At 44.6% G+C, this 16,091-nt stretch overlaps 1 protein-coding gene and 1 non-coding gene across 2 annotated transcripts in view; one reads left to right on the forward strand and one right to left on the reverse strand.

Annotated features, from left to right (window-relative positions):
• The window catches only part of LOC8033259, a 958,536-nt gene that overhangs the window by 935,138 nt on the left and 7,307 nt on the right, over positions 1-16,091 (reverse strand). The gene's annotated exons all lie outside the window — the stretch shown is intronic.
• Trnas-gcu lies at positions 12,610-12,691 on the forward strand. Its single transcript has one exon. It is a non-coding gene; the product is annotated as a tRNA-Ser (tRNA).

The following is a 16,091-nucleotide window of genomic DNA, read 5'->3' on the forward strand; positions in this document are numbered from 1 at the left end:
GAACAACAAGTTCGATGGTGTTTTAATGGGCATGGTGGAAGCCTGAAATCGCAGCGCTCTCAAAGCAACACTGCCAACACCGTCAAAATTCAAGTTCTTACATTCCACTTATTTCCGTCGATGAGACATCCTTTGCTGACGTCGTGGTCAGCATTCGGCCAATTGTGGTGAGCCGACCGCAGCGACGCTTTCGATCGCTCACGTCGCCAATACAGACGCTTGTTACTTGCTTCTGAACTCAAAATTTCGCGGGGTGCCGTTCTTTCCAGGGCTAGAAGCCCTGATCGAAACTACCTTTCATCCAGTTGTGCCCGTGCCATGCATACCAAGATATTTCGACTCACGTCTTTCCTTGTTGTTTTTGTTTTTCTTCCCCTCGTTACCCCGTCTCGGATTCTTCGCTCGAAAGCAAGTCGCGAGCTAAAATCAATCCCGATGCAAAAAATGGACAAAGAGAAAAAGCGAAGCGTCGTGTCACGTTCGTCGAGGCCGAAGCGCAAGCTCAGATGGCGCAAACCAAACCGCAGCCGCGAGCGGTCTGCATAAACAGAGGCAGGGAAATGCAGGGGACACCTCGCCATGCGGGGCCATGCTATGGCACAGCCGCGCGGGGAGAAAGACCCCAATTGCGTGCGCCTTTACTGCCCCAGAATGACGCGTTTGCCGGACTGCCGAACTTCCATGTCACGTCTGGTGTCCAGCTAAGAACGTATTAGAGGCGACCGTGGTCAATACATCCTGCCAACTGTTCCCGGCACACAAGGCTTGCTGTGAAACATCCCTCGACGTAAGAACGCAGGTTAAGACATATCTACGAGTACGAGGGAGTAAACAATGTATAAATTCTTAGGTGGCTGCATGATAAATAATTAGGGCCATCAAACATGCCCCAGTGAGGAACACGGGTGATTAGTGCTTATTACCAGGGGATGTTCAATGCGCGTCTGAAATCTCAGTTACGTGTCTACATCACAATATACTTCCATCAGAATGCGGCACCTCGGAGAGGATTCGAGCCCGTCCCCTGAGAGCCTGCCAACATGACCTGACCTGAGGTTCTACAAGCAGTTACTCCGCACCATTTCACAAGTTGTGTGCAAAACTACATGCCCAGGCGCACGAGCAATGCGCCATCAAAACTCTTTCTCAGCCAGTCTCAGCACGAGCCCTCGCTTAAGGAAAAGACTCTGTAAAGCCGGGGGCTTGAGTCGCTGCGCAGAAGACCCGAGGCAGTGCCTAAAACCCTACGGCGGCCGCCCGAGCCCGCCGGACAGCGCCAGAGCAAATACTCGCGAACTTGACCCCGCAAGCAGCCGGGGAATCTCGGCGCGTCTGCGATTGCGTTTTCTCGGAGCCATAAATATAAGCGGCCGCATGGCCCACCCCCCAAAGTCACATATTTTTTCCTCATTTCGTGTTTTCCTGGTGAGCGGGCCACGCGAGCCGGCCGACGCGACGGCGTGGCGTCGGCCTCCTCACACGCTCCGAGTCCGGCTGTTTTTCGTCCGGTCGGGGTTGTGTTTTGCCAGCACGCCTCGCCGTTTCCCGTGGGGCGGAAAAGTGCTTCGCGTGCTCAGGCAGAACCTGTTTCCACCTATCCAAACAAACAGGCCGCATCCAGCTCCAAAAACACCGCGCCCAGGGTTCCTCACGGATCAACCCACCGGCGCCTGGCTTCCTCGGCACAGATCCGCATCAGCGCCCAACTCCCACCACAGAGTCCAGTCGCCGACGGCCAACATTGGTATCGGCGGCGGCACGCTTGGCGGCCGTCTCGGCATGCTGCGGGGAACCGGCTCCCCCGCATCCTGATCCGCGACGCTATGGCCGGGTGCACGCATTCTAACAACAACAACAACAAAAAAGAGACCCTGGCTTGATTCACGGACTGCAAGCGAGAAACCTTCGCACATTCACGTGTCAAACTAACAATTAACGGCGTCTTGCACGTTTCGGGACTTCAGGTTAATTTATGCAACCGCGACACATTTCCGCGAAAACGACACTGGCACATTTTCGTATATTACTCAGATATACATTGGCGGACATAAAATTTTACTGCCACAAGGGCATTTCGAATGGCATTTAGACCAAGGGCCGCTAAAATTCGAATCTGACGGGAAGGCTTCTTGCGGAGAAGGTGCCGTATAACCGAGATTCCGGACGTCAAGAGGTCCCCTGGGTGGTCCAAATTAATCCCCAGTCCTCCACTGAGCGTGCCAGGTGGCTTCGTTGGTTTGGCACCTAAACCCCAAATTCGACTTTTTGATTTGATTTAGCTTAACATTTGCTTAACATAGGCCCAGTGAGAGACGCAGAGTCGGGATCGCGATATGATTCGCCACTCGCCCCAATTGCCTATCAAGAAATGCCATTTCAGATGCCTGTGTGACAAGGTGCCTGTATCACAAGGTGACTGAGTCACACAGGTGCCCGTGTGACACAGTTGGTTCCCCGAATAAGTGCGCTCCACCTCATTAGTATAGTTTTGACGACACTAGGAAAGAAAACAGCTCGAACGGTCTGCCAGTAGGTCACCTGTTCGATACCAGTATAGTTGGGTGCAAGGGTGCAAGAAGAAAAAAATGAGATAAGTTTTGAAATTTGGAACCGTTAGGGCACATAAAGGTAGCCTTTTTTTTATGTTCTTTTACGATCTCAGTTTCCTGAAAATCGACCTCAACTTTGCTGTTACTGAGCTCGATCAACTTAGAGAATCTTCTTGTAAAATAAGCGGCTGTTATCTACCACACACATCGTTCTCTCTTTATTGGGCTGTTTGTCCACGCATGCAATACACCTTCTGGAGAGGGGCACAACGATCATTCATTGCTCCTTTTCGGTTTTCTATTTTTGTATTCGTCCGTTTACCCGGGTTTTCGTTCAATCTGAGGTGAATAGCTTACCTTCTAAGAAAGTATACATCGAAAAACGGGCAGTATACGGTTCTGCGGATTACTACCAATGAACAGAGGGGAGCGACACTTCTTTGTTTCTGTTCCATGAGACACGGAGACAGGTCATTCCTTCAAAGTCCGCTTCGTTCTCGAAGGAGGACACGTCTCTTCAAGAGACATGTCCTCAGCACTCTACTCGATTTTATATTTAAAAAAAAAAAAAAAAAAATGAAGAATCGGCGGAGAAAATTGAATATCTTTATTATTCCATTTTCCGCTGAAAAATAAAGTGGAGAATTATTAATACTGTTGCGTTTCCGGTAAAAAAAAAAATCTATTTCCTAGAACCAGAATTTCTACACTGTTCGATTAGACGGGGTTCGACGAAACGACTTCGATGAAACGGCTTCGATGAAACGATGTTCAATGAAACGATGTTCGATTAAATGGTGTTTGATGAAATGGCGTTCGATGAAACGGCGTTTGGTTTAAACGGCTTCGATCAAGCGGTGTTCTATGAACGGTGGGACTGGCTAAAGAATGGCGGCGTTGTCGGGTAATGTTGGAGGCCCATTTGCCGAAACGTTTCCTGAACTAAGGGCGTTGCCTTTACTCTTTGTTGGATACCAGTCCAGTTGGGTGCAAGTGTGCAAGAAAAAAAATTGTGGTCACTTTTGAAATTTGGAAAGGTTAGGTTAAGACCGGGATCCGTGGCATCCAGGTGTAGAGCGGCCGAGACCCTTACCAGCTAATGCTCCCATAGAGATCTCTCGCCGATCATAATGTCCCCCCTCCCCTTGGTTTTAAAAACAGCCTGGTGTTTTTTTGTTTTTTTTTCATGTTTGTGGGTTTGAAACGGCCAGACGGTTTCTCCCACTGAGTCACAGTATACCTCAAGAGAAAAATATACAGCCCTGCCGAAAACAGTACGTCACATGATGGCACACTTCGTCACTCCAGCGCCCCGAAGATCCTGAGCCCGAAGATCCTCGGGGCTCAGGATCCTCGGGCCTGAGATGCACAATATTTCGGAATGCAATCCTATCCGCGACTCCAACTAACTATAGGTGGCGCCACTCATTTTCCAAGATGGCGGGTTTAGTGAGGGTCAGAGATGCGTGCCGCTGTTGAGCCCGTCTAGTGTGCTGGCTTCACTGAGCGATATAAATTATTTTTGGTAATACGAGGAAGCTAATGTTTTATGAGCGTAGGTCACCTCTTTAACCTGAAAACAAGAACGGTGTTTAGCGTATTGATTACGGAAGGATGCGCGTTTTAATTCTGAAGCGAAACCGAAACTTACCTCTATTTTGGATTTAATTTCTCGACAGAGGCCTTAATTTCGGATTCTTTCATGACTCAAGATGTGTCTCACATCGTAATTATTTACTTAGAAAAGTTGTTCGCGGAAACTTTATTTTTGTGACATACTGTTCGATCCAGGCTGATATTCGTAGTTGAAAAAAACCGTGCTGATGTCTGTGCGTTCTCGCTGCCTTTTTCTCGCTCAGATAATTGTCATGGGAAATAATGACAATTATCCCACCAGAAGAATAAGAGAATAATTCCAATTTTTACAATATGTTCACGAAACACATAAACTAATAAACGCTGCTCTCACTGCAACAACCCACGACGGAATCCGAGTCAGACAGCTGAAGTGTGTGTGTGTGTTTTTCTAGCACCGCGTGACGCGTAAGACTTCATATTACATGCAGCGTTTAACTGTTTCTCTATCTTGATAACTATGTCAGAGTTTTTCATATGCTAAAAAAAAATATATATACCTTTCTGGATAGACTATTGTGGTTAAATAGAGTATTCTGGTGATCTTGGCGTTAATTAGAGGCATGCATTGCCGCGATTTGTATTAATAATAATAATATTAAAATTCACATATTTGAATCAGTAATTCTTCAAGCTCTAATATAATTTGTTGCTTATGATCTAACTTTAAACGCGCGAAGAATTATGACAATGAAAACTGTGCTAATTATCATTACTGGTTCCAATTGCTGCATTTTAATTACAAATAAAATAAAAATAGTCTAAACTCAATGAAAACATTCTAGCTAATGTGAGAAATCCATGTAAAATTACATTAATTGTGGGTAAAGTATATTGTGCTATCAAAGTCGCGACTTTTGACAATCGCCAAAACGTCCAAAGTCGCCGCCAATATACTTCCAGACCAAATGCCCAAAAGTTAAAAAAAAACCTTTTAATTACTAGTTTTTTTATAGCATTTATTTACTTTTGTATTTGCTCGCCGTCGTTTTGCCAATCTCAGCCTTTCCTGTTCGAAGGAACGCCTTCCTGCTTGCACGTTTGCTCACTGCAGCCGCTACGTTGGCGTTGGAAGCCGGTGAAACAGTAGTTAGTTTTAATATTGCGTATACGAGCGAACTCAAGTCCTGTGTCTTTGCGTTAGCTTTGCACGTTCCACACTGCGCGTGCGCGGAGCCCGAAATTGCGGTATTGGATGGCACATGGCGATGAGGCGGACGCACAACGTGGGGCACGCAACTCTAACGCAAACGCACACCGCTTGCGTTTGCTTCTATGCGCAATACTAAAACTCTCCAGTAAGGTGCAATCCCATACCGGCTGCAGCACTACGTTGGGACAGTGAAGAGTGTTGTTTGCATTCGGAAACGACATTTCGCGAGCCATGATCGCGAGCAGTTCCGCCATGCTCGCTGAGCAGGAGAATCGGGGGACCCTCACTAGAGCGCTTCCCGTTTCCGCCGCGGGAGGGCGAGCGTCGAGCTGGAGACGCGAATAGGACGGCGTGCGGCGCACAAAGAAGACGTGTCAAAACGCGCACCGCCATCTTTAGTGGCGCCCCAAAATACGTAAAGAGCATTTTCCGTCAGCCTCGGCTTGAACTCCCCTTTCAACGCAAGAAACCGCACAGAGGTTTCACGTCAACGTTTTCAGGTGTCGCGAGACGTTCGAGAGCGCAGAACAAACTGACAAGGGGGTTTCGTAAGTTATACCCATATTTCCCCTTCCATTTATTTATTTTTATTTTGGTTACATAAGAAGCGTCACGCGCAAATAACCTGCCTCCATTTTTTTTTTTTTTTTTTTTTTTTTAAAGGTAGATGTAAAAGCCCGCACGTCTGCGCCGTCCGAGCGTTTTATGGACGTCACAATGTCAAAATCGGGACGGTCGGAAGGACCTATAAGTGTACAGCCATGCTATTACGACGGAGGTGGGCCACTGCTCTTGCTCCGCTCGGTTCTCTTGCCACATCGGGAAGTTATTCGGGATGCGTTCTACTCCATTTCATATTAAGTACGATCTCAGCAAACGCGACGATCCGAAGTAACCGATCAAGGAGCTCCAAAAGTGTACCGTCACGGCGCTCGGCGCTGATCGTCTTTGTGCATAGGCAATCACCGGTTGAACCAATCACGCAGAAAACAAGGAGCAGGATCACGCCGCATTCACTATGCGCGATCGGTTGAGCCGCGGGCAAACGCGTAAGGACGACGACCGCTCTGACGATACAGTTTGGTGGCTGCTTGATTCGCTTCATCGGATCGTTGGCTGCGGCCGGACATAATAGGGAGTTTGAGGGAACCGTTTTCGCCCATCCGATACGGTACGATGAGCCCTCCGGTACGCACTGCGCATGCGCTGCCACAGCCGACTCGCATATACGCAGCTCCTATCGGAGGGCCCATCGTACCACATCGGATGTGCATAAACGGTTCCATAAAACCCTAATAAGGAGTTTTAGGGAACCGGCTTTTGAACATCCGGTACAAACTGCGTCTATGCGAGTCTTGTCCGGTACCGCATGCGCAGTGCGTACCGGAGGGCCCCTCGAACCGCATCGGATGGGCGAAAACGGTTCCCTACGACTGCCTAATGTGAAACGGAGTATATATCCTTACCGTTTTAGTCGTCATGCAATCGAAAGGACGCCCTCGAAACCGCCTTTTGATATACGGTATGTGCTCGTGTGCCGCAACAATATTGCATGGCGGTATATTCTGCGCAGACCTGTGCCCGTTACTTGAGAAATGTAATGGATTACAGTTACAAATTAATTTCACTGAAAAGTAACGTATTAGTTTACTCGCTACGTTCCAAATTACTTTCACGTTACTTTTCCCGTAAACTTATCACGATAACATTGGAAAGAATTTTGATGTTTTCAAAGATGTTCTTGGAACACTAATTTTCATTCCTCATACGCCCGCATTATGCTCGCTCTTGTAAAACTAAATATTGTATTCGAGAGAAAGAATGTAGGTGCACTCCGTTCGCCTGTAAGCTGCAACCACACCCGCCATCCCTCTAGCTTACGGCAACGGGAAATGATCCCTGGAATTCTGCAGACAAAGCTAGCGGGGCGCATGCTCAGTAGCAGCGTCTACCTCCGCTACGAGATCAAGAAGACAACACCTACTAGGCATTGTCTTCTGGATCTTTGTTTTTCGCATATTTGTATACGTCTCGCACGTTTTTCTAGTGGCTCTAGCGACTGGTCATAGAAAAATATCCTGTTTTCTTTTCGGTTATTCTCTTCTCCACGAAATTTTCGATTTTATTAAACTTGCTGTTTTTATCCTACTGAATTGCCTGCTCATATTGTTCCAGTTTCTGTATTGTGTTTATCGTTTCAAACGTCACGAGTAATCACGAATATTTTGTAACAAAATTACATTACAAATTGCTGCCGCAAAAAAAAAGTAACGCGTCAATTACAAAATTCCTTTAAAAAATAACGGATTACCTCCCACGTCTGATACTGTGTGCTCTACAATGACCATTGTAGGAATAAATGGCAACAAAGCGCCACCGTCACGATCGAGCTAACCGCATCGTACGATGTACCTTTGCCAAGGCGTGACGCGGCGACACGCAATAAATAGAGCGCGCGTGCTCCGATTCACGACCGAAGAAATTTCTGTTTCCGCGGGGATGACAGCCCCGGTAATTAAATGAAGCTAGCGGGAACGGGAGAACGGGGGACCTCATGTGGTTTCCACGTTCTCTCCTTCTCTGGGCACCGTCTACCGCCAATGAGGGCAAGGAGGTGAAGCTGCCATAGCCGCGTCTCTTCGAATTACTTGGTTTCCGCAGGAGTAAATATACCACAGTAGAACGAAGATGGGTGAAAAAAAAAGGGGGGCAACGGAGCTGTATTTCTAAACTATTTAATAAAGACGACGACACGGCCATCCTGCTTCTTCCGCGCGTATACAGCCGGGAAAATCTCTTTGCCGTTTTGAAGGAACGTCCACGGACAGGCGGGTGCTCAAGAAAGTAGAACCTGCAGTGAACCATACACCACGCGTCATGGTTGGGTGAATAGTAGTCTAGGTGTGGCACATTATGAATCGCCACGCAGTGGCGGCCAGTGATGTGGCAGGTGTGTGCGAGTGTGCCCGCGTGTGTTAGGACGCCAACCCTCATAGGACACTGGTGGACGCACGTTCTAACTTGAGCCTCCGACTGCGCTTCCCAAGCGGAAAGGTTCGTGCTCAACGAGAATTTTCTTCCTGTGTGGTTTCATTGGAAATCAAACACGTGTGTTGGAATGGGTATCTAGAGTTGCCTAAAAAAAAGTATACTGTGAACGACTTAATTTTCGCAAGTACCTAATTTTCGTGAATATCGCAAATCACCTGCGATTCGCGTAAATTAGGTCCCGCGAACAATTCTGGTATGATGTAAACACATTGGAATCTATATTGAGATCCCACCGCGTCGCGAAAATTAGAACCCGCGAATTATTCCAAAACTTCAGCTTTGACCTAAATGGCGAAATATTGAGCCCGCGAAAAATAAGTCGTTTACAGTATATTAAAACCCGATTTCCGCAATGGAAAAAAAAAAAACACTTTTAAATCTTTTTTTTTTTTTCGCAAAAATTTTTGAAGTAGAGCAAAGTGAAATGCTAAGTTTAGGGTGCTTGATTTTTGCATTCAATTTCGTCGGTTGTTATAAGTAGCATTCCGTGCTTTCGCTTTCGATTTTTTCAAAATTCGGAATACTTCTTTCGGTGCTTATTTTAAAATTCAATTTTCGGTTTTTTTCGGCGTATATTCATGCCCGCAAATGTTTATCGGCTTTTTTCGGTGAATATAAAATAATCACCGACGGACACCGGATCAGATGATCCTTATAGCTCTGATATTTGTGATCCCTCAAAGAATAACGCCACAGATACATTGAAAGGGAAATGAACAATTTATTTGGCAAATGTTTGCATCTGTAAAAAAAAACAAGGAAAAAAATACAAACAAGTCAGATATGAAGCCTACGCCCAAAAAACATGGAACTTCACCTTCTGTATATCAGGATTACGTGATCTTATTATACTACACACACATGCACTTTCCCAGGTTCTCCTCGTTGATCCGCACTCTTTCTTTCCTGTTAATATGACCCTGAGCTTCGAGAATGCCCTGTCAACGCTAACACTGGACACTGGCAGGCTGAGGAGATGAAGAGCTGCCTGTGCCAAAATCGGTCAATCAACCAATTGTGACCGCCAAAAGAGGCACGGTGCGACTTTTTGAAGCACAACACAACACGCAAAGCTTGCATCAAGTCAGTATTCCTTATAACGAGTTTGAAAACACGCTCGTACATGGCGAAGTCATGTGGCATTTCGGACTTCACGTTCCCATCAATGATGCGCACATTAAACTCTAACGTCGTGATGGCATCCGTGTATCCCATACATTCGGACACGTGTCGGTAGACACTGTCGTTCCACTTTTTCGCCACGGCTCCGCGGTATGACTGGAAGGTTAAAGTGACCTTTTCCGGTTAAAACTGAATTTTAGAAAATGGATTCGACGTACTTTTATTGGCTTTTATCGGTTTAAATCGAAAATGCTGAACTTAAAAACTGACCTTTTTCGGTTAAAACCAAATTTCCGAAAATGAATTCGGAGTACTTTAATCGGTTTTTATCGGTTGAAACCGAAAACTCCAAACCCTAGTTATAGGTAAGTTAAAACGAAAACACTTACACTTTCTTGGAAATGTATAACGCATGGTCTTTTTTTTTTTTTTTTTTTTAACTAAACCGCGTTGGCATATTTACTGAAAACAAAAATATATATATACAAGCATCGCATCTTTGACATTTTGGGTGACATATCTGGAGCCATGTATCTTAAGATTTGTGATACATTTTGCTTATTACACACTGTATGCATGTAGGCCTATGCACGTGCTATCGACTTGCACCACTTACTTATTTTCACAGAATAATTTGTGTACTATATATTTTCACATTTCATAAAATAGTGAATTATCCATTATTTAAACCCGCGTTATTAAAGGACTTTCTTTATTAGGTAGGGGCATTTGATCCATTTACCTACCAGTTAATCGATTAATGCTTTAATCACGATTAATTTTTTAAACCGGTTAATTGGTCAAATTTTGACGAAAAAAAAAAGAAAGTCAATATTCAACGCTTTCACCACGCAGATGTGAATGAGTACACCTGTATGAAGGCAAACATTAGTTGAAATTTTGATCTATAGTAAACTGTGCGGGCAAGGTTTGTAACTCTAAACAAGCTTATACGTGTTCCGGCCACTTCAGTGCCATGCGAGTGTCAGTTTAGCGCAGCAAAGACTATTGTGAACAATCAAAGGGGTTCGCTCTTGCCGGAGAATATCGACGAACCCTTTGCCTCTGCGACTGAAGCAGTGATTTGTAAGTATGGGTGTCTTTGGACTGCTCTCAACTACGCATCAAGGTTGATTGAAAATCTCAAATTGTATGTTACGCCGTTTATCAGATATTTAGCAGATGCACAAATTTCAGTTTTTTTACTTTTTTAACTATTATACACGAAAATAAACGAAACCGATTAAGCGATTAATTAATCAATTAAAGGGTGTCGATTAATCGTGCTGATATCTGTAATCGACGCCCAGCCCTATTTTTATTTATTTGTTATTGATTTATATTGTTCCCAATGATGTTAGCTTTCTGTGCGCATAATCGAAGTTTCTCCTTTCTTTCTTTTTTTTTTTTTTCTCTTCGGTATAAGTGCTTCAACACACTTAAATGCACCCAATTTTCTAAAAAAAAATGTAGTTCCGCAAGTTGACTTTACTGCAAGTTTCTTTAGCCTTAAAGGGCAACTCCGCTCAGCTCCGAAGTTTTCGGAATAACGAGTGATTTCGCATTACCGAACACTAGTAAAAGACACATACGTTATTTGCTTCGCGAAAAATGTAATATGTATTTTTAAATCTAATTTTACACACAAGCAGAAATTGAAACTTCTGCCCCGTCCGGCAACACTGACCTCGGGCCGCCAAGAACATTGCTATCAGATGGTGCCAGATGGCACGTGATCCTCTACGCAACGACGGGCGGGACTGCGGCGGGTGTTTGCCAAGCGCAAGTGTCTTCTGCACCGCACTCTCCACCACGTTTTGGTGCCTACGACATTCGACGACGATCTGCACAACTGCGGCATAAGTCTGCGCACATTGTGTCCGTAGTGTGGACGAAGCTCCGAAGGACAATAATCATAAACGGTGAGACGACGGCGGCGGCTGTGACGCGGGAGACGGCAGGAACGGCTGGACAACGCCACTCACGTGGACACCGCTGAGCGCCGAGAGGAAACGTTGCGTACGTCACACGCTACGCTTGCCCGGACAAGTAAAAACAAGCGAAAAGGTGCAATGGTGGTGACGTTTACTTCAATGTTGGCTACGCCAACCCCGTAGACTTGACTGCGCTGTGGTTGCGCCTCAATACGTCCGCTCGAGTCAGCCGATTTCGGCAACTTGGTGCGTTGCGAAGTTTGCCGGACCTTTTAAGGAACTTTTAAACAGAACTAGGTCGCAATATTTGACGTGTGGTCTTCCTAGGTGATACTAAAGAGGACTGCATCTTTTTTTTTTTCTCAAAAACAAATATGAAGCGGAGTTGCTCTTTAAGATACTGAGGGCAGGGGGGTCGGAAGTCTTGGGAGGTGAAGGGGCGATGGAGTGAGTGAGTTAAAACGTGCATTTATTTTTATCAAAGAATCACCTGCCTTGGCCCAGTTATCCTGAGGCTTAAGGGACTACAGGAGTTCGGGTAGGTGATTACGTCAAGACTGGATCAGTGTATGGGTACCAGATCGTCTAATGTAATCCTCCAGGAAATCGAGGATGGTTTTCCTGTATTCTGACGAGCCCTCTTTCCGGACCCACTCGTGTAGCGACCTCGGTCTGTCATCTTTATGAAAATGTCTGCCCCTACCCCACCGCTCTTCTGACGTTATTGTTAAGCATGCGTTCTATATTATTGTTAATATTATTATTATTATTATTATTATTTTTATTGAAAACAATTTCCGCCAAATTTAGCTGGAATATTTTACCTTCGTGACGTAACCCCCCCCCCCACACACACACACATATATATATATATATATATATATATATATATATATATATATATATATATATATATATATATATATATATATATATATATATATATATATATATATATATATATATATATATATATATATATATATATATATATATATATGACGTCCCGTCTGACGTCCCGAGGGTAAAATTTTTCAGTTAAATTTGGCGGGAAATTATATATATATATATATTTTTTAAGCAAATAAAAATGCCCATTTATAAACGCGTGTTCGATTTCAAATGAAAGCACCCTCCTGCATTGAGAAGTTCATAACGCAGTACAGACGAGGTGGCCGAGAGGTTAAGGCGATGGACTGCTAATCCAATGGGCTCTGCCCGCGTGGGTTCGAATCCCATCCTCGTCGAAATTTTACATTGTGTAATCTCTGGGACTCTGGCTGTGTATGCCACTCCTCTTTGGGCAAGATTTTGGCTTGCAATATCTTTTGCATAAATAAAATGAAAGATGCGAGCAAACTTGGCAACTCGAAAGGCGTACCCTGTACGGCACTGTTACCGTAAACACAACGTCGGTGCTTTCTTCTTTTGCTTCGAAGGGCTACTTACTTGCCAGCGTCTTATTTGGTTACAACCTCTCAATTGGGAACGCAGTAAAATAAACTCAGAATATCAAAGAATTTGGCAATCTAACCAAAAGAAACTCAGATAAATCCCAAATTTTTAGCGAAAAATTACTCCGAATACAGCTCTTCGATTTTCACGATAAATAAACTCCGAAATCGCGAAATCCTACCCGTGACTATGGTGCCTAGAACGCGTCTCCGACTGGGGTGTTTACCGCGTTCCAATAAAATGGTCCCTCGATTTCCGCCTGATGACGTCATACAAGCGTCATGCTGTCGCCGGTCGCAACCCTGGCGGCGTCCCAACAGCTGTGCTGTAGATGTACCAGACGCCTGTTCTGCTGCAGGCCGCTCTCCAGTGTGACAGTCCACGGAAGCTTCGGCAGCCAGAAGTTGGGACGCCGTGGCGACAGCGACACACACGTTCGCTCAAGCTTTTCGCCGGCAATTCTACGACCAACCGCCAGGATCACAACGACCGACAGCGTGAAACTCCGGCTTCTGTGACGTCATTTGTTGACACTTTTGATGTGTGGGCAGCACACGACGCTAAAAACAGACCAGTCGGAGACGCGCCCTAGGCACCATACTATAACTATAGCTACGCCACGGACTTTAATGGTGACTTTGTGGAGAGTAGTAGCCGCGCACTTGCGATTACTGCTCGTCACGCGATCACTTTCGGTCGGTGACGCAATAGAACATGGGTCAAACCGTCGAACATACCTTGCTCAATTTTAATGATTACGGGAAAACACCAAAGAAAGTAACCCAGATATAGGACGTAAAAAATAATTGAGCTTAGAGGAACTGTGGGTCACTCCGGCTGTTTCGCGCACGATGTAACAGTCAAAGCCTGATGTGAGAGCGTTTCTTTCTTTGATTCTCTTGTTCTACGGGTGAGGTGCGAGGTACCTGTATGCGGAGAGGTACGGTCGTGTCAGCAAACGCGCCCCATGGAGAAATAGTGCAACCAACCTCTGCTGCGCTCTCCTCGCGATCGCAGCAGAGGTTGGTTGCACTATCTCTCCACGGGGCGCGGTGCCGTCGGGGCCGAGATGCGCTGCGACAGTAAACCGAAACTTAAAAACCCGGCGAATTTGTGCGGTTTTTCAGAAAGCCGTAGAATGCTTCGCGTGCCTTCTATCGTTCTGCAATTTGTTGACTTAGTGTTTTTCGATGATGCTAAGCAATTTTCTAATTGAAACCATGCTCTTAAACACAATGTTAAAAAAGTTAATTACACAAAAATAGTTAACAATCTAATGAGCCCGGACTTTAATAATGTTTTTAAATAGGCCCCTGGCCCAGGACCAAAACGACACAAGCCTTATTTTGGTGCGATGAGTAGTTTTCGCAGGAGCGATTTGACCTGAGTTCCCTGAAACACCCTATATATATATATATATATATATATATATATATATATATATATATATATATATATATATATATATATTGTTACGGAGATGTGGGGGCCGGCAGGAGAGGACAAGGATGTTCACATAATGAAGCCGAATTATATAATGGCGGTCGGGCCCTGCGCGTGGGCCTAGCGCGCGATAGTACTGCACACCACTGCCGCAGCGTCGTCGTTTTCATCGTCACAATATATATATATATATATATATATATATATATATATATATATATATATATATATATATATATATATATATATATATATATATATATATATATATATATATATATATATATATATAGGGTGCTCCAAGTCGCCAGGCCCGATCTAAAATGGACCGTAAAAATCGACGCCTGCACGTAGCCAACTAAAAATTTCGTCAAAGGTATATTTAACAGGTCGGTTTTTTTCTTGTAAAATTACAAAGCGTACTTCTCTTTTCGTAAAAAAATAGGGCCAAGAAACTTGCCAGCGTTTTCACGATAAAGCGACCCAGACGACCAAGTCCAGTAGCGGGTTGTGTTTGCCGTTCGTATTGATAGATGGCGTCGGGAGCAGCGTCTGAAGGTGCAGCCAACCAGCGAAAGAAAGCAGACGACAAACAGACGAAATCCGTTGTCAGCAAAAGCGCCGCCGTTATGCAGACGCGTTTTTTTTTTTTTTACTTTACGTTTTGCTTTTATTGTCCGCATTTATTTTTTAACCAAAGGTACATTTCAAAAAGATCATGTTCATTTTAATAAACAATGCTGGCCGCGAGCCGTCGCGATAAGGAGGTAGCGCCATCTATCAATACGAACGCCAAACATACTCCGCTACTGGACCCCTGTCGTCTGCGTCGCTGCCCGCCGTAGACCCTGGCAAGTTTCTTGGTTTTATTTTTTACAGAAAGAGAGCTACGTTTTGTAATTTTCCAAGAAAAACCGACCTGTGAAATACACCTTTGACGAAAAGTTTAGATTGCTACGTGCAGGCGTCGATTTTTACGGTCCATTTTAGATCGAGCCTGGTGACTTGAACCACCCTATATATGGGTGTTCCATTTTAATTTATGGGTGTTTCAATTTATTCAAAAAATATTCCGTGAAAGATGCACTAATACGGTATAGGCAGGTGAGTTATACGGCCAGGGGGATATCATGTAGGACAGTTGGCAAATCTTTGCGATAAGTCGGATAATTAACTAAATTGTGTTAAATAATTTTATTAATGAAAATAATCATATGGTCTCAATTAAGAACATGCTGAGCATAATCGAAAACCACTATATCAGTCAATTTTAGAACGACTTAAAGCTCGTGAGAAACTCGGGGGGCACCAAATTTGTTACCACTCGTGAAGCAGGCGCAAAGTTAGCAGTGACAAAACGTGGATGATTAGATTATCATCGCGTTCCGCCACTGCTAGCTTTGCGCCTGCTGCACGAGTGGTAATTATATAATTATGGGGCTAGATAAGACACGGAAAAATTGCGCGGGCGCCTTACCGCAACCGCTAGCCTTGTACCTGCTCCACGACTGATAACTTTAGTGCACTGCTACGCTTCTCACGCGCTTAATGTCTTTCGGAAAATGACTGATTTAGTGGTTTTCGATGACGCTGAGCAAGTTTCTAATTGGAACCATATGTATATTTTCATTAATTAAAAATTTAATTAACAAATCTTAATTAATTAGCTTACTGATCATTACGACTAGCCCCCTATACTATGCCCCCCTAGCCGTATAACTGACTTGCACAAACCGCATAAATGTAACT

This window comes from Ixodes scapularis, unplaced genomic scaffold (genome assembly GCF_016920785.2).
Source record: "Ixodes scapularis isolate PalLabHiFi unplaced genomic scaffold, ASM1692078v2 PGA_scaffold9__187_contigs__length_104089568, whole genome shotgun sequence".
NCBI lineage: Eukaryota > Metazoa > Arthropoda > Arachnida > Ixodida > Ixodidae > Ixodes > Ixodes scapularis.